Source organism: Oncorhynchus mykiss, chromosome 4 (assembly GCF_057628025.1).
Source record: "Oncorhynchus mykiss isolate SJ-2025 chromosome 4, ASM5762802v1, whole genome shotgun sequence".
Taxonomy (NCBI): domain Eukaryota; kingdom Metazoa; phylum Chordata; class Actinopteri; order Salmoniformes; family Salmonidae; genus Oncorhynchus; species Oncorhynchus mykiss.
Window position 1 is genome coordinate 10,810,662 of NC_143025.1, and position 22,521 is coordinate 10,833,182.

The 22,521-nt window shown below is 39.2% G+C and overlaps 22 non-coding genes across 22 annotated transcripts; all 22 read right to left on the minus strand.

Annotated features, from left to right (window-relative positions):
- Nucleotides 1-725: 725 nt before the first annotated feature.
- Nucleotides 726-941, minus strand: LOC118945846 (small nucleolar RNA U3). Its single transcript, XR_005041004.1, has one exon. It is a non-coding gene; the product is annotated as a small nucleolar RNA U3 (small nucleolar RNA).
- Nucleotides 942-1,728: 787 nt separating this feature from the next.
- Nucleotides 1,729-1,944, minus strand: LOC118945847 (small nucleolar RNA U3). The gene has a single exon (XR_005041005.1). It is a non-coding gene; the product is annotated as a small nucleolar RNA U3 (small nucleolar RNA).
- A 787-nt stretch (nucleotides 1,945-2,731) lies between these two features.
- On the minus strand, nucleotides 2,732-2,947 carry LOC118945849 (small nucleolar RNA U3). Its single transcript, XR_005041007.1, has one exon. It is a non-coding gene; the product is annotated as a small nucleolar RNA U3 (small nucleolar RNA).
- Nucleotides 2,948-3,734: 787 nt separating this feature from the next.
- On the minus strand, nucleotides 3,735-3,950 carry LOC118945932 (small nucleolar RNA U3). The gene has a single exon (XR_005041085.1). It is a non-coding gene; the product is annotated as a small nucleolar RNA U3 (small nucleolar RNA).
- A 787-nt stretch (nucleotides 3,951-4,737) lies between these two features.
- On the minus strand, nucleotides 4,738-4,953 carry LOC118945950 (small nucleolar RNA U3). Its single transcript, XR_005041103.1, has one exon. It is a non-coding gene; the product is annotated as a small nucleolar RNA U3 (small nucleolar RNA).
- Nucleotides 4,954-5,740: 787 nt separating this feature from the next.
- On the minus strand, nucleotides 5,741-5,956 carry LOC118945951 (small nucleolar RNA U3). Its single transcript, XR_005041104.1, has one exon. It is a non-coding gene; the product is annotated as a small nucleolar RNA U3 (small nucleolar RNA).
- A 787-nt stretch (nucleotides 5,957-6,743) lies between these two features.
- Nucleotides 6,744-6,959, minus strand: LOC118945952 (small nucleolar RNA U3). The gene has a single exon (XR_005041105.1). It is a non-coding gene; the product is annotated as a small nucleolar RNA U3 (small nucleolar RNA).
- A 787-nt stretch (nucleotides 6,960-7,746) lies between these two features.
- Nucleotides 7,747-7,962, minus strand: LOC118945850 (small nucleolar RNA U3). Its single transcript, XR_005041008.1, has one exon. It is a non-coding gene; the product is annotated as a small nucleolar RNA U3 (small nucleolar RNA).
- Nucleotides 7,963-8,749: 787 nt separating this feature from the next.
- LOC118945851 (small nucleolar RNA U3) lies at nucleotides 8,750-8,965 on the minus strand. The gene has a single exon (XR_005041009.1). It is a non-coding gene; the product is annotated as a small nucleolar RNA U3 (small nucleolar RNA).
- A 787-nt stretch (nucleotides 8,966-9,752) lies between these two features.
- Nucleotides 9,753-9,968, minus strand: LOC118945861 (small nucleolar RNA U3). The gene has a single exon (XR_005041019.1). It is a non-coding gene; the product is annotated as a small nucleolar RNA U3 (small nucleolar RNA).
- Nucleotides 9,969-10,755: 787 nt separating this feature from the next.
- On the minus strand, nucleotides 10,756-10,971 carry LOC118945933 (small nucleolar RNA U3). The gene has a single exon (XR_005041086.1). It is a non-coding gene; the product is annotated as a small nucleolar RNA U3 (small nucleolar RNA).
- A 787-nt stretch (nucleotides 10,972-11,758) lies between these two features.
- LOC118945953 (small nucleolar RNA U3) lies at nucleotides 11,759-11,974 on the minus strand. The gene has a single exon (XR_005041106.1). It is a non-coding gene; the product is annotated as a small nucleolar RNA U3 (small nucleolar RNA).
- A 787-nt stretch (nucleotides 11,975-12,761) lies between these two features.
- LOC118945955 (small nucleolar RNA U3) lies at nucleotides 12,762-12,977 on the minus strand. Its single transcript, XR_005041108.1, has one exon. It is a non-coding gene; the product is annotated as a small nucleolar RNA U3 (small nucleolar RNA).
- A 787-nt stretch (nucleotides 12,978-13,764) lies between these two features.
- LOC118945956 (small nucleolar RNA U3) lies at nucleotides 13,765-13,980 on the minus strand. Its single transcript, XR_005041109.1, has one exon. It is a non-coding gene; the product is annotated as a small nucleolar RNA U3 (small nucleolar RNA).
- A 787-nt stretch (nucleotides 13,981-14,767) lies between these two features.
- Nucleotides 14,768-14,983, minus strand: LOC118945852 (small nucleolar RNA U3). The gene has a single exon (XR_005041010.1). It is a non-coding gene; the product is annotated as a small nucleolar RNA U3 (small nucleolar RNA).
- A 787-nt stretch (nucleotides 14,984-15,770) lies between these two features.
- LOC118945853 (small nucleolar RNA U3) lies at nucleotides 15,771-15,986 on the minus strand. Its single transcript, XR_005041011.1, has one exon. It is a non-coding gene; the product is annotated as a small nucleolar RNA U3 (small nucleolar RNA).
- Nucleotides 15,987-16,773: 787 nt separating this feature from the next.
- Nucleotides 16,774-16,989, minus strand: LOC118945862 (small nucleolar RNA U3). Its single transcript, XR_005041020.1, has one exon. It is a non-coding gene; the product is annotated as a small nucleolar RNA U3 (small nucleolar RNA).
- Nucleotides 16,990-17,776: 787 nt separating this feature from the next.
- Nucleotides 17,777-17,992, minus strand: LOC118945854 (small nucleolar RNA U3). The gene has a single exon (XR_005041012.1). It is a non-coding gene; the product is annotated as a small nucleolar RNA U3 (small nucleolar RNA).
- Nucleotides 17,993-18,779: 787 nt separating this feature from the next.
- LOC118945957 (small nucleolar RNA U3) lies at nucleotides 18,780-18,995 on the minus strand. Its single transcript, XR_005041110.1, has one exon. It is a non-coding gene; the product is annotated as a small nucleolar RNA U3 (small nucleolar RNA).
- A 787-nt stretch (nucleotides 18,996-19,782) lies between these two features.
- On the minus strand, nucleotides 19,783-19,998 carry LOC118945855 (small nucleolar RNA U3). The gene has a single exon (XR_005041013.1). It is a non-coding gene; the product is annotated as a small nucleolar RNA U3 (small nucleolar RNA).
- A 787-nt stretch (nucleotides 19,999-20,785) lies between these two features.
- Nucleotides 20,786-21,001, minus strand: LOC118945958 (small nucleolar RNA U3). The gene has a single exon (XR_005041111.1). It is a non-coding gene; the product is annotated as a small nucleolar RNA U3 (small nucleolar RNA).
- Nucleotides 21,002-21,788: 787 nt separating this feature from the next.
- On the minus strand, nucleotides 21,789-22,004 carry LOC118945856 (small nucleolar RNA U3). Its single transcript, XR_005041014.1, has one exon. It is a non-coding gene; the product is annotated as a small nucleolar RNA U3 (small nucleolar RNA).
- Between the last annotated feature and the right edge of the window lie 517 nt (nucleotides 22,005-22,521).

Consider the following 22,521-nt stretch of genomic DNA (forward strand, 5'->3'; position numbering starts at 1 on the left):
GTGTTGCATTCTCAGCATCAACAGTTGTTGCAATCAAATTATGTTAATTATGGAGAATTGCTAGGTTTCTCAATTGAGAAAAATGGTCAGCGATGCTGGTTGCCAACAGGTAAAATATGACCTAATGTTGATGGACAGCCATCCATATTTCAAAGCCGGTTATTTGTGTTGAATTCTACCCCCTTTTAAACATTGTGTGTTTTAGCTATAGACGTATGGGTTGTACCATCAGATTCGTCTCTGTCTTCTGCATCCAGTGGTACCAAGAGTTAGTCTGTGTGATTAACGGGGGCTGAGATAGAGCTGTGTTTGTGAGACAAAGACGGATTCCGAAGGTGCCCAGGCCCGGGTCTTTTTTTTAAAGAAACATCTGTAGAGTCAGAAAGGTTTGAATTACAAATTACTAAAAGCTATCTATGAAAAGCTGAGACTCTATCGAACATGCACATGTAACATGTTTTGCTCTATGACGCTCACATGCTACCAAAAAGTTGTTAGAAAGTACAAGGTTCTTCTACGTATGAAGGTCAAAGGTTGTCCTGAAAGGAACATTTTAAAACTCCTCATTTTGAAGCAAAATATAAGGGCTGGACATGGAGATCAACGAAAGCCAGAAAACTGAAAAGATTATTGCTGGGGTCTCAGGACTGATTCAAGAGGTTTTATTTTACTAACGATAAGGATTTGGGAGACATTTCAGTAGCTTTTATTGTACATGGTTATCATCCACTCAGAACATATTCCCTTCATCCAAGTTCATTGAAGAACAAGGAACAGTCATCAAAGGTGGAAGAAAAATGAGCAATGTCATTTCTAACCACCAGATTCATGCTCTGAACGGGAATATCTTGAATCGTCATCATGGATAGCGAGATCTACCACTTTAGACACACATTTCTCAAGTAACGCACTATAGAAATGATCCCTGAAAGTATAGTTTTGGTGCATAAGTTGTTGTGATCAAGGTGGAGCATCTTGAAAAGAGCATTTGCACCAGCGGTTTGTGTTGCATTCTCAGCATCAACAGTTGTTGCAATCAAATTATGTTAATTATGGAGAATTGCTAGGTTTCTCAATTGAGAAAAATGGTCAGCGATGCTGGTTGCCAACAGGTAAAATATGACCTAATGTTGATGGACAGCCATCCATATTTCAAAGCCGGTTATTTGTGTTGAATTCTACCCCCTTTTAAACATTGTGTGTTTTAGCTATAGACGTATGGGTTGTACCATCAGATTCGTCTCTGTCTTCTGCATCCAGTGGTACCAAGAGTTAGTCTGTGTGATTAACGGGGGCTGAGATAGAGCTGTGTTTGTGAGACAAAGACGGATTCCGAAGGTGCCCAGGCCCGGGTCTTTTTTTTACAGAAACATCTGTAGAGTCAGAAAGGTTTGAATTACAAACTACTAAAAGCTATCTATGAAAAGCTGAGACTCTATCGAACATGCACATGTAACATGTTTTGCTCTATGACGCTCACAAGCTACCAAAAAGTTGTTAGAAAGTACAAGGTTCTTCTACGTATGAAGGTCAAAGGTTGTCCTGAAAGGAAAATTTTAAAACTCCTCATTTTGAAGCAAAATATAAGGGCTGGACATGGAGATCAACGAAAGCCAGAAAACTGAAAAGATTATTGCTGGGGTCTCAGGACTGATTCAAGAGGTTTTATTTTACTAACGATAAGGATTTGGGAGACATTTCAGTAGCTTTTATTGTACATGGTTATCATCCACTCAGAACATATTCCCTTCATCCAAGTTCATTGAAGAACAAGGAACAGTCATCAAAGGTGGAAGAAAAATGAGCAATGTCATTTCTAACCACCAGATTCATGCTCTGAACGGGAATATCTTGAATCGTCATCATGGATAGCGAGATCTACCACTTTAGACACACATTTCTCAAGTAACGCACTATAGAAATGATCCCTGAAAGTATAGTTTTGGTGCATAAGTTGTTGTGATCAAGGTGGAGCATCTTGAAAAGAGCATTTGCACCACCGGTTTGTGTTGCATTCTCAGCATCAACAGTTGTTGCAATCAAATTATGTTAATTATGGAGAATTGCTAGGTTTCTCAATTGAGAAAAATGGTCAGCGATGCTGGTTGCCAACAGGTAAAATATGACCTAATGTTGATGGACAGCCATCCATATTTCAAAGCCGGTTATTTGTGTTGAATTCTACCCCCTTTTAAACATTGTGTGTTTTAGCTATAGACGTATGGGTTGTACCATCAGATTCGTCTCTGTCTTCTGCATCCAGTGGTACCAAGAGTTAGTCTGTGTGATTAACGGGGGCTGAGATAGAGCTGTGTTTGTGAGACAAAGACGGATTCCGAAGGTGCCCAGGCCCGGGTCTTTTTTTTACAGAAACATCTGTAGAGTCAGAAAGGTTTGAATTACAAACTACTAAAAGCTATCTATGAAAAGCTGAGACTCTATCGAACATGCACATGTAACATGTTTTGCTCTATGACGCTCACAAGCTACCAAAAAGTTGTTAGAAAGTACAAGGTTCTTCTACGTATGAAGGTCAAAGGTTGTCCTGAAAGGAAAATTTTAAAACTCCTCATTTTGAAGCAAAATATAAGGGCTGGACATGGAGATCAACGAAAGCCAGAAAACTGAAAAGATTATTGCTGGGGTCTCAGGACTGATTCAAGAGGTTTTATTTTACTAACGATAAGGATTTGGGAGACATTTCAGTAGCTTTTATTGTACATGGTTATCATCCACTCAGAACATATTCCCTTCATCCAAGTTCATTGAAGAACAAGGAACAGTCATCAAAGGTGGAAGAAAAATGAGCAATGTCATTTCTAACCACCAGATTCATGCTCTGAACGGGAATATCTTGAATCGTCATCATGGATAGCGAGATCTACCACTTTAGACACACATTTCTCAAGTAACGCACTATAGAAATGATCCCTGAAAGTATAGTTTTGGTGCATAAGTTGTTGTGATCAAGGTGGAGCATCTTGAAAAGAGCATTTGCACCACCGGTTTGTGTTGCATTCTCAGCATCAACAGTTGTTGCAATCAAATTATGTTAATTATGGAGAATTGCTAGGTTTCTCAATTGAGAAAAATGGTCAGCGATGCTGGTTGCCAACAGGTAAAATATGACCTAATGTTGATGGACAGCCATCCATATTTCAAAGCCGGTTATTTGTGTTGAATTCTACCCCCTTTTAAACATTGTGTGTTTTAGCTATAGACGTATGGGTTGTACCATCAGATTCGTCTCTGTCTTCTGCATCCAGTGTTACCAAGAGTTAGTCTGTGTGATTAACGGGGGCTGAGATAGAGCTGTGTTTGTGAGACAAAGACGGATTCCGAAGGTGCCCAGGCCCGGGTCTTTTTTTTACAGAAACATCTGTAGAGTCAGAAAGGTTTGAATTACAAACTACTAAAAGCTATCTATGAAAAGCTGAGACTCTATCGAACATGCACATGTAACATGTTTTGCTCTATGACGCTCACAAGCTACCAAAAAGTTGTTAGAAAGTACAAGGTTCTTCTACGTATGAAGGTCAAAGGTTGTCCTGAAAGGAAAATTTTAAAACTCCTCATTTTGAAGCAAAATTTAAGGGCTGGACATGGAGATCAACGAAAGCCAGAAAACTGAAAAGATTATTGCTGGGGTCTCAGGACTGATTCAAGAGGTTTTATTTTACTAACGATAAGGATTTGGGAGACATTTCAGTAGCTTTTATTGTACATGGTTATCATCCACTCAGAACATATTCCCTTCATCCAAGTTCATTGAAGAACAAGGAACAGTCATCAAAGGTGGAAGAAAAATGAGCAATGTCATTTCTAACCACCAGATTCATGCTCTGAACGGGAATATCTTGAATCGTCATCATGGATAGCGAGATCTACCACTTTAGACACACATTTCTCAAGTAACGCACTACAGAAATGATCCCTGAAAGTATAGTCTTGGTGCATAAGTTGTTGTGATCAAGGTGGAGCATCTTGAAAAGAGCATTTGCACCAGCGGTTTGTGTTGCATTCTCAGCATCAACAGTTGTTGCAATCAAATTATGTTAATTATGGAGAATTGCTAGGTTTCTCAATTGAGAAAAATGGTCAGCGATGCTGGTTGCCAACAGGTAAAATATGACCTAATGTTGATGGACAGCCATCCATATTTCAAAGCCGGTTATTTGTGTTGAATTCTACCCCCTTTTAAACATTGTGTGTTTTAGCTATAGACGTATGGGTTGTACCATCAGATTCGTCTCTGTCTTCTGCATCCAGTGGTACCAAGAGTTAGTCTGTGTGATTAACGGGGGCTGAGATAGAGCTGTGTTTGTGAGACAAAGACGGATTCCGAAGGTGCCCAGGCCCGGGTCTTTTTTTTAAAGAAACATCTGTAGAGTCAGAAAGGTTTGAATTACAAATTACTAAAAGCTATCTATGAAAAGCTGAGACTCTATCGAACATGCACATGTAACATGTTTTGCTCTATGACGCTCACAAGCTACCAAAAAGTTGTTAGAAAGTACAAGGTTCTTCTACGTATGAAGGTCAAAGGTTGTCCTGAAAGGAAAATTTTAAAACTCCTCATTTTGAAGCAAAATATAAGGGCTGGACATGGAGATCAACGAAAGCCAGAAAACTGAAAAGATTATTGCTGGGGTCTCAGGACTGATTCAAGAGGTTTTATTTTACTAACGATAAGGATTTGGGAGACATTTCAGTAGCTTTTATTGTACATGGTTATCATCCACTCAGAACATATTCCCTTCATCCAAGTTCATTGAAGAACAAGGAACAGTCATCAAAGGTGGAAGAAAAATGAGCAATGTCATTTCTAACCACCAGATTCATGCTCTGAACGGGAATATCTTGAATCGTCATCATGGATAGCGAGATCTACCACTTTAGACACACATTTCTCAAGTAACGCACTATAGAAATGATCCCTGAAAGTATAGTCTTGGTGCATAAGTTGTTGTGATCAAGGTGGAGCATCTTGAAAAGAGCATTTGCACCAGCGGTTTGTGTTGCATTCTCAGCATCAACAGTTGTTGCAATCAAATTATGTTAATTATGGAGAATTGCTAGGTTTCTCAATTGAGAAAAATGGTCAGCGATGCTGGTTGCCAACAGGTAAAATATGACCTAATGTTGATGGACAGCCATCCATATTTCAAAGCCGGTTATTTGTGTTGAATTCTACCCCCTTTTAAACATTGTGTGTTTTAGCTATAGACGTATGGGTTGTACCATCAGATTCGTCTCTGTCTTCTGCATCCAGTGGTACCAAGAGTTAGTCTGTGTGATTAACGGGGGCTGAGATAGAGCTGTGTTTGTGAGACAAAGACGGATTCCGAAGGTGCCCAGGCCCGGGTCTTTTTTTTAAAGAAACATCTGTAGAGTCAGAAAGGTTTGAATTACAAATTACTAAAAGCTATCTATGAAAAGCTGAGACTCTATCGAACATGCACATGTAACATGTTTTGCTCTATGACGCTCACAAGCTACCAAAAAGTTGTTAGAAAGTACAAGGTTCTTCTACGTATGAAGGTCAAAGGTTGTCCTGAAAGGAAAATTTTAAAACTCCTCATTTTGAAGCAAAATATAAGGGCTGGACATGGAGATCAACGAAAGCCAGAAAACTGAAAAGATTATTGCTGGGGTCTCAGGACTGATTCAAGAGGTTTTATTTTACTAACGATAAGGATTTGGGAGACATTTCAGTAGCTTTTATTGTACATGGTTATCATCCACTCAGAACATATTCCCTTCATCCAAGTTCATTGAAGAACAAGGAACAGTCATCAAAGGTGGAAGAAAAATGAGCAATGTCATTTCTAACCACCAGATTCATGCTCTGAACGGGAATATCTTGAATCGTCATCATGGATAGCGAGATCTACCACTTTAGACACACATTTCTCAAGTAACGCACTATAGAAATGATCCCTGAAAGTATAGTCTTGGTGCATAAGTTGTTGTGATCAAGGTGGAGCATCTTGAAAAGAGCATTTGCACCAGCGGTTTGTGTTGCATTCTCAGCATCAACAGTTGTTGCAATCAAATTATGTTAATTATGGAGAATTGCTAGGTTTCTCAATTGAGAAAAATGGTCAGCGATGCTGGTTGCCAACAGGTAAAATATGACCTAATGTTGATGGACAGCCATCCATATTTCAAAGCCGGTTATTTGTGTTGAATTCTACCCCCTTTTAAACATTGTGTGTTTTAGCTATAGACGTATGGGTTGTACCATCAGATTCGTCTCTGTCTTCTGCATCCAGTGGTACCAAGAGTTAGTCTGTGTGATTAACGGGGGCTGAGATAGAGCTGTGTTTGTGAGACAAAGACGGATTCCGAAGGTGCCCAGGCCCGGGTCTTTTTTTTAAAGAAACATCTGTAGAGTCAGAAAGGTTTGAATTACAAATTACTAAAAGCTATCTATGAAAAGCTGAGACTCTATCGAACATGCACATGTAACATGTTTTGCTCTATGACGCTCACATGCTACCAAAAAGTTGTTAGAAAGTACAAGGTTCTTCTACGTATGAAGGTCAAAGGTTGTCCTGAAAGGAACATTTTAAAACTCCTCATTTTGAAGCAAAATATAAGGGCTGGACATGGAGATCAACGAAAGCCAGAAAACTGAAAAGATTATTGCTGGGGTCTCAGGACTGATTCAAGAGGTTTTATTTTACTAACGATAAGGATTTGGGAGACATTTCAGTAGCTTTTATTGTACATGGTTATCATCCACTCAGAACATATTCCCTTCATCCAAGTTCATTGAAGAACAAGGAACAGTCATCAAAGGTGGAAGAAAAATGAGCAATGTCATTTCTAACCACCAGATTCATGCTCTGAACGGGAATATCTTGAATCGTCATCATGGATAGCGAGATCTACCACTTTAGACACACATTTCTCAAGTAACGCACTATAGAAATGATCCCTGAAAGTATAGTCTTGGTGCATAAGTTGTTGTGATCAAGGTGGAGCATCTTGAAAAGAGCATTTGCACCAGCGGTTTGTGTTGCATTCTCAGCATCAACAGTTGTTGCAATCAAATTATGTTAATTATGGAGAATTGCTAGGTTTCTCAATTGAGAAAAATGGTCAGCGATGCTGGTTGCCAACAGGTAAAATATGACCTAATGTTGATGGACAGCCATCCATATTTCAAAGCCGGTTATTTGTGTTGAATTCTACCCCCTTTTAAACATTGTGTGTTTTAGCTATAGACGTATGGGTTGTACCATCAGATTCGTCTCTGTCTTCTGCATCCAGTGGTACCAAGAGTTAGTCTGTGTGATTAACGGGGGCTGAGATAGAGCTGTGTTTGTGAGACAAAGACGGATTCCGAAGGTGCCCAGGCCCGGGTCTTTTTTTTAAAGAAACATCTGTAGAGTCAGAAAGGTTTGAATTACAAATTACTAAAAGCTATCTATGAAAAGCTGAGACTCTATCGAACATGCACATGTAACATGTTTTGCTCTATGACGCTCACATGCTACCAAAAAGTTGTTAGAAAGTACAAGGTTCTTCTACGTATGAAGGTCAAAGGTTGTCCTGAAAGGAACATTTTAAAACTCCTCATTTTGAAGCAAAATATAAGGGCTGGACATGGAGATCAACGAAAGCCAGAAAACTGAAAAGATTATTGCTGGGGTCTCAGGACTGATTCAAGAGGTTTTATTTTACTAACGATAAGGATTTGGGAGACATTTCAGTAGCTTTTATTGTACATGGTTATCATCCACTCAGAACATATTCCCTTCATCCAAGTTCATTGAAGAACAAGGAACAGTCATCAAAGGTGGAAGAAAAATGAGCAATGTCATTTCTAACCACCAGATTCATGCTCTGAACGGGAATATCTTGAATCGTCATCATGGATAGCGAGATCTACCACTTTAGACACACATTTCTCAAGTAACGCACTATAGAAATGATCCCTGAAAGTATAGTTTTGGTGCATAAGTTGTTGTGATCAAGGTGGAGCATCTTGAAAAGAGCATTTGCACCAGCGGTTTGTGTTGCATTCTCAGCATCAACAGTTGTTGCAATCAAATTATGTTAATTATGGAGAATTGCTAGGTTTCTCAATTGAGAAAAATGGTCAGCGATGCTGGTTGCCAACAGGTAAAATATGACCTAATGTTGATGGACAGCCATCCATATTTCAAAGCCGGTTATTTGTGTTGAATTCTACCCCCTTTTAAACATTGTGTGTTTTAGCTATAGACGTATGGGTTGTACCATCAGATTCGTCTCTGTCTTCTGCATCCAGTGGTACCAAGAGTTAGTCTGTGTGATTAACGGGGGCTGAGATAGAGCTGTGTTTGTGAGACAAAGACGGATTCCGAAGGTGCCCAGGCCCGGGTCTTTTTTTTACAGAAACATCTGTAGAGTCAGAAAGGTTTGAATTACAAACTACTAAAAGCTATCTATGAAAAGCTGAGACTCTATCGAACATGCACATGTAACATGTTTTGCTCTATGACGCTCACAAGCTACCAAAAAGTTGTTAGAAAGTACAAGGTTCTTCTACGTATGAAGGTCAAAGGTTGTCCTGAAAGGAAAATTTTAAAACTCCTCATTTTGAAGCAAAATATAAGGGCTGGACATGGAGATCAACGAAAGCCAGAAAACTGAAAAGATTATTGCTGGGGTCTCAGGACTGATTCAAGAGGTTTTATTTTACTAACGATAAGGATTTGGGAGACATTTCAGTAGCTTTTATTGTACATGGTTATCATCCACTCAGAACATATTCCCTTCATCCAAGTTCATTGAAGAACAAGGAACAGTCATCAAAGGTGGAAGAAAAATGAGCAATGTCATTTCTAACCACCAGATTCATGCTCTGAACGGGAATATCTTGAATCGTCATCATGGATAGCGAGATCTACCACTTTAGACACACATTTCTCAAGTAACGCACTATAGAAATGATCCCTGAAAGTATAGTTTTGGTGCATAAGTTGTTGTGATCAAGGTGGAGCATCTTGAAAAGAGCATTTGCACCACCGGTTTGTGTTGCATTCTCAGCATCAACAGTTGTTGCAATCAAATTATGTTAATTATGGAGAATTGCTAGGTTTCTCAATTGAGAAAAATGGTCAGCGATGCTGGTTGCCAACAGGTAAAATATGACCTAATGTTGATGGACAGCCATCCATATTTCAAAGCCGGTTATTTGTGTTGAATTCTACCCCCTTTTAAACATTGTGTGTTTTAGCTATAGACGTATGGGTTGTACCATCAGATTCGTCTCTGTCTTCTGCATCCAGTGGTACCAAGAGTTAGTCTGTGTGATTAACGGGGGCTGAGATAGAGCTGTGTTTGTGAGACAAAGACGGATTCCGAAGGTGCCCAGGCCCGGGTCTTTTTTTTAAAGAAACATCTGTAGAGTCAGAAAGGTTTGAATTACAAATTACTAAAAGCTATCTATGAAAAGCTGAGACTCTATCGAACATGCACATGTAACATGTTTTGCTCTATGACGCTCACATGCTACCAAAAAGTTGTTAGAAAGTACAAGGTTCTTCTACGTATGAAGGTCAAAGGTTGTCCTGAAAGGAACATTTTAAAACTCCTCATTTTGAAGCAAAATATAAGGGCTGGACATGGAGATCAACGAAAGCCAGAAAACTGAAAAGATTATTGCTGGGGTCTCAGGACTGATTCAAGAGGTTTTATTTTACTAACGATAAGGATTTGGGAGACATTTCAGTAGCTTTTATTGTATATGGTTATCATCCACTCAGAACATATTCCCTTCACCCAAGTTCATTGAAGAACAAGGAACAGTCATCAAAGGTGGAAGAAAAATGAGCAATGTCATTTCTAACCACCAGATTCATGCTCTGAACGGGAATATCTTGAATCGTCATCATGGATAGCGAGATCTACCACTTTAGACACACATTTCTCAAGTAACGCACTATAGAAATGATCCCTGAAAGTATAGTTTTGGTGCATAAGTTGTTGTGATCAAGGTGGAGCATCTTGAAAAGAGCATTTGCACCACCGGTTTGTGTTGCATTCTCAGCATCAACAGTTGTTGCAATCAAATTATGTTAATTATGGAGAATTGCTAGGTTTCTCAATTGAGAAAAATGGTCAGCGATGCTGGTTGCCAACAGGTAAAATATGACCTAATGTTGATGGACAGCCATCCATATTTCAAAGCCGGTTATTTGTGTTGAATTCTACCCCCTTTTAAACATTGTGTGTTTTAGCTATAGACGTATGGGTTGTACCATCAGATTCGTCTCTGTCTTCTGCATCCAGTGTTACCAAGAGTTAGTCTGTGTGATTAACGGGGGCTGAGATAGAGCTGTGTTTGTGAGACAAAGACGGATTCCGAAGGTGCCCAGGCCCGGGTCTTTTTTTTACAGAAACATCTGTAGAGTCAGAAAGGTTTGAATTACAAACTACTAAAAGCTATCTATGAAAAGCTGAGACTCTATCGAACATGCACATGTAACATGTTTTGCTCTATGACGCTCACAAGCTACCAAAAAGTTGTTAGAAAGTACAAGGTTCTTCTACGTATGAAGGTCAAAGGTTGTCCTGAAAGGAAAATTTTAAAACTCCTCATTTTGAAGCAAAATATAAGGGCTGGACATGGAGATCAACGAAAGCCAGAAAACTGAAAAGATTATTGCTGGGGTCTCAGGACTGATTCAAGAGGTTTTATTTTACTAACGATAAGGATTTGGGAGACATTTCAGTAGCTTTTATTGTACATGGTTATCATCCACTCAGAACATATTCCCTTCATCCAAGTTCATTGAAGAACAAGGAACAGTCATCAAAGGTGGAAGAAAAATGAGCAATGTCATTTCTAACCACCAGATTCATGCTCTGAACGGGAATATCTTGAATCGTCATCATGGATAGCGAGATCTACCACTTTAGACACACATTTCTCAAGTAACGCACTACAGAAATGATCCCTGAAAGTATAGTCTTGGTGCATAAGTTGTTGTGATCAAGGTGGAGCATCTTGAAAAGAGCATTTGCACCAGCGGTTTGTGTTGCATTCTCAGCATCAACAGTTGTTGCAATCAAATTATGTTAATTATGGAGAATTGCTAGGTTTCTCAATTGAGAAAAATGGTCAGCGATGCTGGTTGCCAACAGGTAAAATATGACCTAATGTTGATGGACAGCCATCCATATTTCAAAGCCGGTTATTTGTGTTGAATTCTACCCCCTTTTAAACATTGTGTGTTTTAGCTATAGACGTATGGGTTGTACCATCAGATTCGTCTCTGTCTTCTGCATCCAGTGGTACCAAGAGTTAGTCTGTGTGATTAACGGGGGCTGAGATAGAGCTGTGTTTGTGAGACAAAGACGGATTCCGAAGGTGCCCAGGCCCGGGTCTTTTTTTTAAAGAAACATCTGTAGAGTCAGAAAGGTTTGAATTACAAATTACTAAAAGCTATCTATGAAAAGCTGAGACTCTATCGAACATGCACATGTAACATGTTTTGCTCTATGACGCTCACAAGCTACCAAAAAGTTGTTAGAAAGTACAAGGTTCTTCTACGTATGAAGGTCAAAGGTTGTCCTGAAAGGAAAATTTTAAAACTCCTCATTTTGAAGCAAAATATAAGGGCTGGACATGGAGATCAACGAAAGCCAGAAAACTGAAAAGATTATTGCTGGGGTCTCAGGACTGATTCAAGAGGTTTTATTTTACTAACGATAAGGATTTGGGAGACATTTCAGTAGCTTTTATTGTACATGGTTATCATCCACTCAGAACATATTCCCTTCATCCAAGTTCATTGAAGAACAAGGAACAGTCATCAAAGGTGGAAGAAAAATGAGCAATGTCATTTCTAACCACCAGATTCATGCTCTGAACGGGAATATCTTGAATCGTCATCATGGATAGCGAGATCTACCACTTTAGACACACATTTCTCAAGTAACGCACTATAGAAATGATCCCTGAAAGTATAGTCTTGGTGCATAAGTTGTTGTGATCAAGGTGGAGCATCTTGAAAAGAGCATTTGCACCAGCGGTTTGTGTTGCATTCTCAGCATCAACAGTTGTTGCAATCAAATTATGTTAATTATGGAGAATTGCTAGGTTTCTCAATTGAGAAAAATGGTCAGCGATGCTGGTTGCCAACAGGTAAAATATGACCTAATGTTGATGGACAGCCATCCATATTTCAAAGCCGGTTATTTGTGTTGAATTCTACCCCCTTTTAAACATTGTGTGTTTTAGCTATAGACGTATGGGTTGTACCATCAGATTCGTCTCTGTCTTCTGCATCCAGTGGTACCAAGAGTTAGTCTGTGTGATTAACGGGGGCTGAGATAGAGCTGTGTTTGTGAGACAAAGACGGATTCCGAAGGTGCCCAGGCCCGGGTCTTTTTTTTAAAGAAACATCTGTAGAGTCAGAAAGGTTTGAATTACAAATTACTAAAAGCTATCTATGAAAAGCTGAGACTCTATCGAACATGCACATGTAACATGTTTTGCTCTATGACGCTCACAAGCTACCAAAAAGTTGTTAGAAAGTACAAGGTTCTTCTACGTATGAAGGTCAAAGGTTGTCCTGAAAGGAAAATTTTAAAACTCCTCATTTTGAAGCAAAATATAAGGGCTGGACATGGAGATCAACGAAAGCCAGAAAACTGAAAAGATTATTGCTGGGGTCTCAGGACTGATTCAAGAGGTTTTATTTTACTAACGATAAGGATTTGGGAGACATTTCAGTAGCTTTTATTGTACATGGTTATCATCCACTCAGAACATATTCCCTTCATCCAAGTTCATTGAAGAACAAGGAACAGTCATCAAAGGTGGAAGAAAAATGAGCAATGTCATTTCTAACCACCAGATTCATGCTCTGAACGGGAATATCTTGAATCGTCATCATGGATAGCGAGATCTACCACTTTAGACACACATTTCTCAAGTAACGCACTATAGAAATGATCCCTGAAAGTATAGTCTTGGTGCATAAGTTGTTGTGATCAAGGTGGAGCATCTTGAAAAGAGCATTTGCACCAGCGGTTTGTGTTGCATTCTCAGCATCAACAGTTGTTGCAATCAAATTATGTTAATTATGGAGAATTGCTAGGTTTCTCAATTGAGAAAAATGGTCAGCGATGCTGGTTGCCAACAGGTAAAATATGACCTAATGTTGATGGACAGCCATCCATATTTCAAAGCCGGTTATTTGTGTTGAATTCTACCCCCTTTTAAACATTGTGTGTTTTAGCTATAGACGTATGGGTTGTACCATCAGATTCGTCTCTGTCTTCTGCATCCAGTGGTACCAAGAGTTAGTCTGTGTGATTAACGGGGGCTGAGATAGAGCTGTGTTTGTGAGACAAAGACGGATTCCGAAGGTGCCCAGGCCCGGGTCTTTTTTTTAAAGAAACATCTGTAGAGTCAGAAAGGTTTGAATTACAAATTACTAAAAGCTATCTATGAAAAGCTGAGACTCTATCGAACATGCACATGTAACATGTTTTGCTCTATGACGCTCACAAGCTACCAAAAAGTTGTTAGAAAGTACAAGGTTCTTCTACGTATGAAGGTCAAAGGTTGTCCTGAAAGGAAAATTTTAAAACTCCTCATTTTGAAGCAAAATATAAGGGCTGGACATGGAGATCAACGAAAGCCAGAAAACTGAAAAGATTATTGCTGGGGTCTCAGGACTGATTCAAGAGGTTTTATTTTACTAACGATAAGGATTTGGGAGACATTTCAGTAGCTTTTATTGTACATGGTTATCATCCACTCAGAACATATTCCCTTCATCCAAGTTCATTGAAGAACAAGGAACAGTCATCAAAGGTGGAAGAAAAATGAGCAATGTCATTTCTAACCACCAGATTCATGCTCTGAACGGGAATATCTTGAATCGTCATCATGGATAGCGAGATCTACCACTTTAGACACACATTTCTCAAGTAACGCACTATAGAAATGATCCCTGAAAGTATAGTCTTGGTGCATAAGTTGTTGTGATCAAGGTGGAGCATCTTGAAAAGAGCATTTGCACCAGCGGTTTGTGTTGCATTCTCAGCATCAACAGTTGTTGCAATCAAATTATGTTAATTATGGAGAATTGCTAGGTTTCTCAATTGAGAAAAATGGTCAGCGATGCTGGTTGCCAACAGGTAAAATATGACCTAATGTTGATGGACAGCCATCCATATTTCAAAGCCGGTTATTTGTGTTGAATTCTACCCCCTTTTAAACATTGTGTGTTTTAGCTATAGACGTATGGGTTGTACCATCAGATTCGTCTCTGTCTTCTGCATCCAGTGGTACCAAGAGTTAGTCTGTGTGATTAACGGGGGCTGAGATAGAGCTGTGTTTGTGAGACAAAGACGGATTCCGAAGGTGCCCAGGCCCGGGTCTTTTTTTTAAAGAAACATCTGTAGAGTCAGAAAGGTTTGAATTACAAATTACTAAAAGCTATCTATGAAAAGCTGAGACTCTATCGAACATGCACATGTAACATGTTTTGCTCTATGACGCTCACATGCTACCAAAAAGTTGTTAGAAAGTACAAGGTTCTTCTACGTATGAAGGTCAAAGGTTGTCCTGAAAGGAACATTTTAAAACTCCTCATTTTGAAGCAAAATATAAGGGCTGGACATGGAGATCAACGAAAGCCAGAAAACTGAAAAGATTATTGCTGGGGTCTCAGGACTGATTCAAGAGGTTTTATTTTACTAACGATAAGGATTTGGGAGACATTTCAGTAGCTTTTATTGTACATGGTTATCATCCACTCAGAACATATTCCCTTCATCCAAGTTCATTGAAGAACAAGGAACAGTCATCAAAGGTGGAAGAAAAATGAGCAATGTCATTTCTAACCACCAGATTCATGCTCTGAACGGGAATATCTTGAATCGTCATCATGGATAGCGAGATCTACCACTTTAGACACACATTTCTCAAGTAACGCACTATAGAAATGATCCCTGAAAGTATAGTTTTGGTGCATAAGTTGTTGTGATCAAGGTGGAGCATCTTGAAAAGAGCATTTGCACCAGCGGTTTGTGTTGCATTCTCAGCATCAACAGTTGTTGCAATCAAATTATGTTAATTATGGAGAATTGCTAGGTTTCTCAATTGAGAAAAATGGTCAGCGATGCTGGTTGCCAACAGGTAAAATATGACCTAATGTTGATGGACAGCCATCCATATTTCAAAGCCGGTTATTTGTGTTGAATTCTACCCCCTTTTAAACATTGTGTGTTTTAGCTATAGACGTATGGGTTGTACCATCAGATTCGTCTCTGTCTTCTGCATCCAGTGGTACCAAGAGTTAGTCTGTGTGATTAACGGGGGCTGAGATAGAGCTGTGTTTGTGAGACAAAGACGGATTCCGAAGGTGCCCAGGCCCGGGTCTTTTTTTTACAGAAACATCTGTAGAGTCAGAAAGGTTTGAATTACAAACTACTAAAAGCTATCTATGAAAAGCTGAGACTCTATCGAACATGCACATGTAACATGTTTTGCTCTATGACGCTCACAAGCTACCAAAAAGTTGTTAGAAAGTACAAGGTTCTTCTACGTATGAAGGTCAAAGGTTGTCCTGAAAGGAAAATTTTAAAACTCCTCATTTTGAAGCAAAATATAAGGGCTGGACATGGAGATCAACGAAAGCCAGAAAACTGAAAAGATTATTGCTGGGGTCTCAGGACTGATTCAAGAGGTTTTATTTTACTAACGATAAGGATTTGGGAGACATTTCAGTAGCTTTTATTGTACATGGTTATCATCCACTCAGAACATATTCCCTTCATCCAAGTTCATTGAAGAACAAGGAACAGTCATCAAAGGTGGAAGAAAAATGAGCAATGTCATTTCTAACCACCAGATTCATGCTCTGAACGGGAATATCTTGAATCGTCATCATGGATAGCGAGATCTACCACTTTAGACACACATTTCTCAAGTAACGCACTATAGAAATGATCCCTGAAAGTATAGTTTTGGTGCATAAGTTGTTGTGATCAAGGTGGAGCATCTTGAAAAGAGCATTTGCACCACCGGTTTGTGTTGCATTCTCAGCATCAACAGTTGTTGCAATCAAATTATGTTAATTATGGAGAATTGCTAGGTTTCTCAATTGAGAAAAATGGTCAGCGATGCTGGTTGCCAACAGGTAAAATATGACCTAATGTTGATGGACAGCCATCCATATTTCAAAGCCGGTTATTTGTGTTGAATTCTACCCCCTTTTAAACATTGTGTGTTTTAGCTATAGACGTATGGGTTGTACCATCAGATTCGTCTCTGTCTTCTGCATCCAGTGGTACCAAGAGTTAGTCTGTGTGATTAACGGGGGCTGAGATAGAGCTGTGTTTGTGAGACAAAGACGGATTCCGAAGGTGCCCAGGCCCGGGTCTTTTTTTTAAAGAAACATCTGTAGAGTCAGAAAGGTTTGAATTACAAATTACTAAAAGCTATCTATGAAAAGCTGAGACTCTATCGAACATGCACATGTAACATGTTTTGCTCTATGACGCTCACATGCTACCAAAAAGTTGTTAGAAAGTACAAGGTTCTTCTACGTATGAAGGTCAAAGGTTGTCCTGAAAGGAACATTTTAAAACTCCTCATTTTGAAGCAAAATATAAGGGCTGGACATGGAGATCAACGAAAGCCAGAAAACTGAAAAGATTATTGCTGGGGTCTCAGGACTGATTCAAGAGGTTTTATTTTACTAACGATAAGGATTTGGGAGACATTTCAGTAGCTTTTATTGTATATGGTTATCATCCACTCAGAACATATTCCCTTCACCCAAGTTCATTGAAGAACAAGGAACAGTCATCAAAGGTGGAAGAAAAATGAGCAATGTCATTTCTAACCACCAGATTCATGCTCTGAACGGGAATATCTTGAATCGTCATCATGGATAGCGAGATCTACCACTTTAGACACACATTTCTCAAGTAACGCACTATAGAAATGATCCCTGAAAGTATAGTTTTGGTGCATAAGTTGTTGTGATCAAGGTGGAGCATCTTGAAAAGAGCATTTGCACCACCGGTTTGTGTTGCATTCTCAGCATCAACAGTTGTTGCAATCAAATTATGTTAATTATGGAGAATTGCTAGGTTTCTCAATTGAGAAAAATGGTCAGCGATGCTGGTTGCCAACAGGTAAAATATGACCTAATGTTGATGGACAGCCATCCATATTTCAAAGCCGGTTATTTGTGTTGAATTCTACCCCCTTTTAAACATTGTGTGTTTTAGCTATAGACGTATGGGTTGTACCATCAGATTCGTCTCTGTCTTCTGCATCCAGTGTTACCAAGAGTTAGTCTGTGTGATTAACGGGGGCTGAGATAGAGCTGTGTTTGTGAGACAAAGACGGATTCCGAAGGTGCCCAGGCCCGGGTCTTTTTTTTACAGAAACATCTGTAGAGTCAGAAAGGTTTGAATTACAAACTACTAAAAGCTATCTATGAAAAGCTGAGACTCTATCGAACATGCACATGTAACATGTTTTGCTCTATGACGCTCACAAGCTACCAAAAAGTTGTTAGAAAGTACAAGGTTCTTCTACGTATGAAGGTCAAAGGTTGTCCTGAAAGGAAAATTTTAAAACTCCTCATTTTGAAGCAAAATATAAGGGCTGGACATGGAGATCAACGAAAGCCAGAAAACTGAAAAGATTATTGCTGGGGTCTCAGGACTGATTCAAGAGGTTTTATTTTACTAACGATAAGGATTTGGGAGACATTTCAGTAGCTTTTATTGTACATGGTTATCATCCACTCAGAACATATTCCCTTCATCCAAGTTCATTGAAGAACAAGGAACAGTCATCAAAGGTGGAAGAAAAATGAGCAATGTCATTTCTAACCACCAGATTCATGCTCTGAACGGGAATATCTTGAATCGTCATCATGGATAGCGAGATCTACCACTTTAGACACACATTTCTCAAGTAACGCACTATAGAAATGATCCCTGAAAGTATAGTTTTGGTGCATAAGTTGTTGTGATCAAGGTGGAGCATCTTGAAAAGAGCATTTGCACCACCGGTTTGTGTTGCATTCTCAGCATCAACAGTTGTTGCAATCAAATTATGTTAATTATGGAGAATTGCTAGGTTTCTCAATTGAGAAAAATGGTCAGCGATGCTGGTTGCCAACAGGTAAAATATGACCTAATGTTGATGGACAGCCATCCATATTTCAAAGCCGGTTATTTGTGTTGAATTCTACCCCCTTTTAAACATTGTGTGTTTTAGCTATAGACGTATGGGTTGTACCATCAGATTCGTCTCTGTCTTCTGCATCCAGTGTTACCAAGAGTTAGTCTGTGTGATTAACGGGGGCTGAGATAGAGCTGTGTTTGTGAGACAAAGACGGATTCCGAAGGTGCCCAGGCCCGGGTCTTTTTTTTACAGAAACATCTGTAGAGTCAGAAAGGTTTGAATTACAAACTACTAAAAGCTATCTATGAAAAGCTGAGACTCTATCGAACATGCACATGTAACATGTTTTGCTCTATGACGCTCACAAGCTACCAAAAAGTTGTTAGAAAGTACAAGGTTCTTCTACGTATGAAGGTCAAAGGTTGTCCTGAAAGGAAAATTTTAAAACTCCTCATTTTGAAGCAAAATATAAGGGCTGGACATGGAGATCAACGAAAGCCAGAAAACTGAAAAGATTATTGCTGGGGTCTCAGGACTGATTCAAGAGGTTTTATTTTACTAACGATAAGGATTTGGGAGACATTTCAGTAGCTTTTATTGTACATGGTTATCATCCACTCAGAACATATTCCCTTCATCCAAGTTCATTGAAGAACAAGGAACAGTCATCAAAGGTGGAAGAAAAATGAGCAATGTCATTTCTAACCACCAGATTCATGCTCTGAACGGGAATATCTTGAATCGTCATCATGGATAGCGAGATCTACCACTTTAGACACACATTTCTCAAGTAACGCACTATAGAAATGATCCCTGAAAGTATAGTCTTGGTGCATAAGTTGTTGTGATCAAGGTGGAGCATCTTGAAAAGAGCATTTGCACCAGCGGTTTGTGTTGCATTCTCAGCATCAACAGTTGTTGCAATCAAATTATGTTAATTATGGAGAATTGCTAGGTTTCTCAATTGAGAAAAATGGTCAGCGATGCTGGTTGCCAACAGGTAAAATATGACCTAATGTTGATGGACAGCCATCCATATTTCAAAGCCGGTTATTTGTGTTGAATTCTACCCCCTTTTAAACATTGTGTGTTTTAGCTATAGACGTATGGGTTGTACCATCAGATTCGTCTCTGTCTTCTGCATCCAGTGGTACCAAGAGTTAGTCTGTGTGATTAACGGGGGCTGAGATAGAGCTGTGTTTGTGAGACAAAGACGGATTCCGAAGGTGCCCAGGCCCGGGTCTTTTTTTTAAAGAAACATCTGTAGAGTCAGAAAGGTTTGAATTACAAATTACTAAAAGCTATCTATGAAAAGCTGAGACTCTATCGAACATGCACATGTAACATGTTTTGCTCTATGACGCTCACAAGCTACCAAAAAGTTGTTAGAAAGTACAAGGTTCTTCTACGTATGAAGGTCAAAGGTTGTCCTGAAAGGAAAATTTTAAAACTCCTCATTTTGAAGCAAAATATAAGGGCTGGACATGGAGATCAACGAAAGCCAGAAAACTGAAAAGATTATTGCTGGGGTCTCAGGACTGATTCAAGAGGTTTTATTTTACTAACGATAAGGATTTGGGAGACATTTCAGTAGCTTTTATTGTACATGGTTATCATCCACTCAGAACATATTCCCTTCATCCAAGTTCATTGAAGAACAAGGAACAGTCATCAAAGGTGGAAGAAAAATGAGCAATGTCATTTCTAACCACCAGATTCATGCTCTGAACGGGAATATCTTGAATCGTCATCATGGATAGCGAGATCTACCACTTTAGACACACATTTCTCAAGTAACGCACTATAGAAATGATCCCTGAAAGTATAGTTTTGGTGCATAAGTTGTTGTGATCAAGGTGGAGCATCTTGAAAAGAGCATTTGCACCACCGGTTTGTGTTGCATTCTCAGCATCAACAGTTGTTGCAATCAAATTATGTTAATTATGGAGAATTGCTAGGTTTCTCAATTGAGAAAAATGGTCAGCGATGCTGGTTGCCAACAGGTAAAATATGACCTAATGTTGATGGACAGCCATCCATATTTCAAAGCCGGTTATTTGTGTTGAATTCTACCCCCTTTTAAACATTGTGTGTTTTAGCTATAGACGTATGGGTTGTACCATCAGATTCGTCTCTGTCTTCTGCATCCAGTGTTACCAAGAGTTAGTCTGTGTGATTAACGGGGGCTGAGATAGAGCTGTGTTTGTGAGACAAAGACGGATTCCGAAGGTGCCCAGGCCCGGGTCTTTTTTTTACAGAAACATCTGTAGAGTCAGAAAGGTTTGAATTACAAACTACTAAAAGCTATCTATGAAAAGCTGAGACTCTATCGAACATGCACATGTAACATGTTTTGCTCTATGACGCTCACAAGCTACCAAAAAGTTGTTAGAAAGTACAAGGTTCTTCTACGTATGAAGGTCAAAGGTTGTCCTGAAAGGAAAATTTTAAAACTCCTCATTTTGAAGCAAAATATAAGGGCTGGACATGGAGATCAACGAAAGCCAGAAAACTGAAAAGATTATTGCTGGGGTCTCAGGACTGATTCAAGAGGTTTTATTTTACTAACGATAAGGATTTGGGAGACATTTCAGTAGCTTTTATTGTACATGGTTATCATCCACTCAGAACATATTCCCTTCATCCAAGTTCATTGAAGAACAAGGAACAGTCATCAAAGGTGGAAGAAAAATGAGCAATGTCATTTCTAACCACCAGATTCATGCTCTGAACGGGAATATCTTGAATCGTCATCATGGATAGCGAGATCTACCACTTTAGACACACATTTCTCAAGTAACGCACTATAGAAATGATCCCTGAAAGTATAGTCTTGGTGCATAAGTTGTTGTGATCAAGGTGGAGCATCTTGAAAAGAGCATTTGCACCACCGGTTTGTGTTGCATTCTCAGCATCAACAGTTGTTGCAATCAAATTATGTTAATTATGGAGAATTGCTAGGTTTCTCAATTGAGAAAAATGGTCAGCGATGCTGGTTGCCAACAGGTAAAATATGACCTAATGTTGATGGACAGCCATCCATATTTCAAAGCCGGTTATTTGTGTTGAATTCTACCCCCTTTTAAACATTGTGTGTTTTAGCTATAGACGTATGGGTTGTACCATCAGATTCGTCTCTGTCTTCTGCATCCAGTGGTACCAAGAGTTAGTCTGTGTGATTAACGGGGGCTGAGATAGAGCTGTGTTTGTGAGACAAAGACGGATTCCGAAGGTGCCCAGGCCCGGGTCTTTTTTTTAAAGAAACATCTGTAGAGTCAGAAAGGTTTGAATTACAAATTACTAAAAGCTATCTATGAAAAGCTGAGACTCTATCGAACATGCACATGTAACATGTTTTGCTCTATGACGCTCACAAGCTACCAAAAAGTTGTTAGAAAGTACAAGGTTCTTCTACGTATGAAGGTCAAAGGTTGTCCTGAAAGGAACATTTTAAAACTCCTCATTTTGAAGCAAAATATAAGGGCTGGACATGGAGATCAACGAAAGCCAGAAAACTGAAAAGATTATTGCTGGGGTCTCAGGACTGATTCAAGAGGTTTTATTTTACTAACGATAAGGATTTGGGAGACATTTCAGTAGCTTTTATTGTACATGGTTATCATCCACTCAGAACATATTCCCTTCATCCAAGTTCATTGAAGAACAAGGAACAGTCATCAAAGGTGGAAGAAAAATGAGCAATGTCATTTCTAACCACCAGATTCATGCTCTGAACGGGAATATCTTGAATCGTCATCATGGATAGCGAGATCTACCACTTTAGACACACATTTCTCAAGTAACGCACTATAGAAATGATCCCTGAAAGTATAGTTTTGGTGCATAAGTTGTTGTGATCAAGGTGGAGCATCTTGAAAAGAGCATTTGCACCACCGGTTTGTGTTGCATTCTCAGCATCAACAGTTGTTGCAATCAAATTATGTTAATTATGGAGAATTGCTAGGTTTCTCAATTGAGAAAAATGGTCAGCGATGCTGGTTGCCAACAGGTAAAATATGACCTAATGTTGATGGACAGCCATCCATATTTCAAAGCCGGTTATTTGTGTTGAATTCTACCCCCTTTTAAACATTGTGTGTTTTAGCTATAGACGTATGGGTTGTACCATCAGATTCGTCTCTGTCTTCTGCATCCAGTGTTACCAAGAGTTAGTCTGTGTGATTAACGGGGGCTGAGATAGAGCTGTGTTTGTGAGACAAAGACGGATTCCGAAGGTGCCCAGGCCCGGGTCTTTTTTTTAAAGAAACATCTGTAGAGTCAGAAAGGTTTGAATTACAAATTACTAAAAGCTATCTATGAAAAGCTGAGACTCTATCGAACATGCACATGTAACA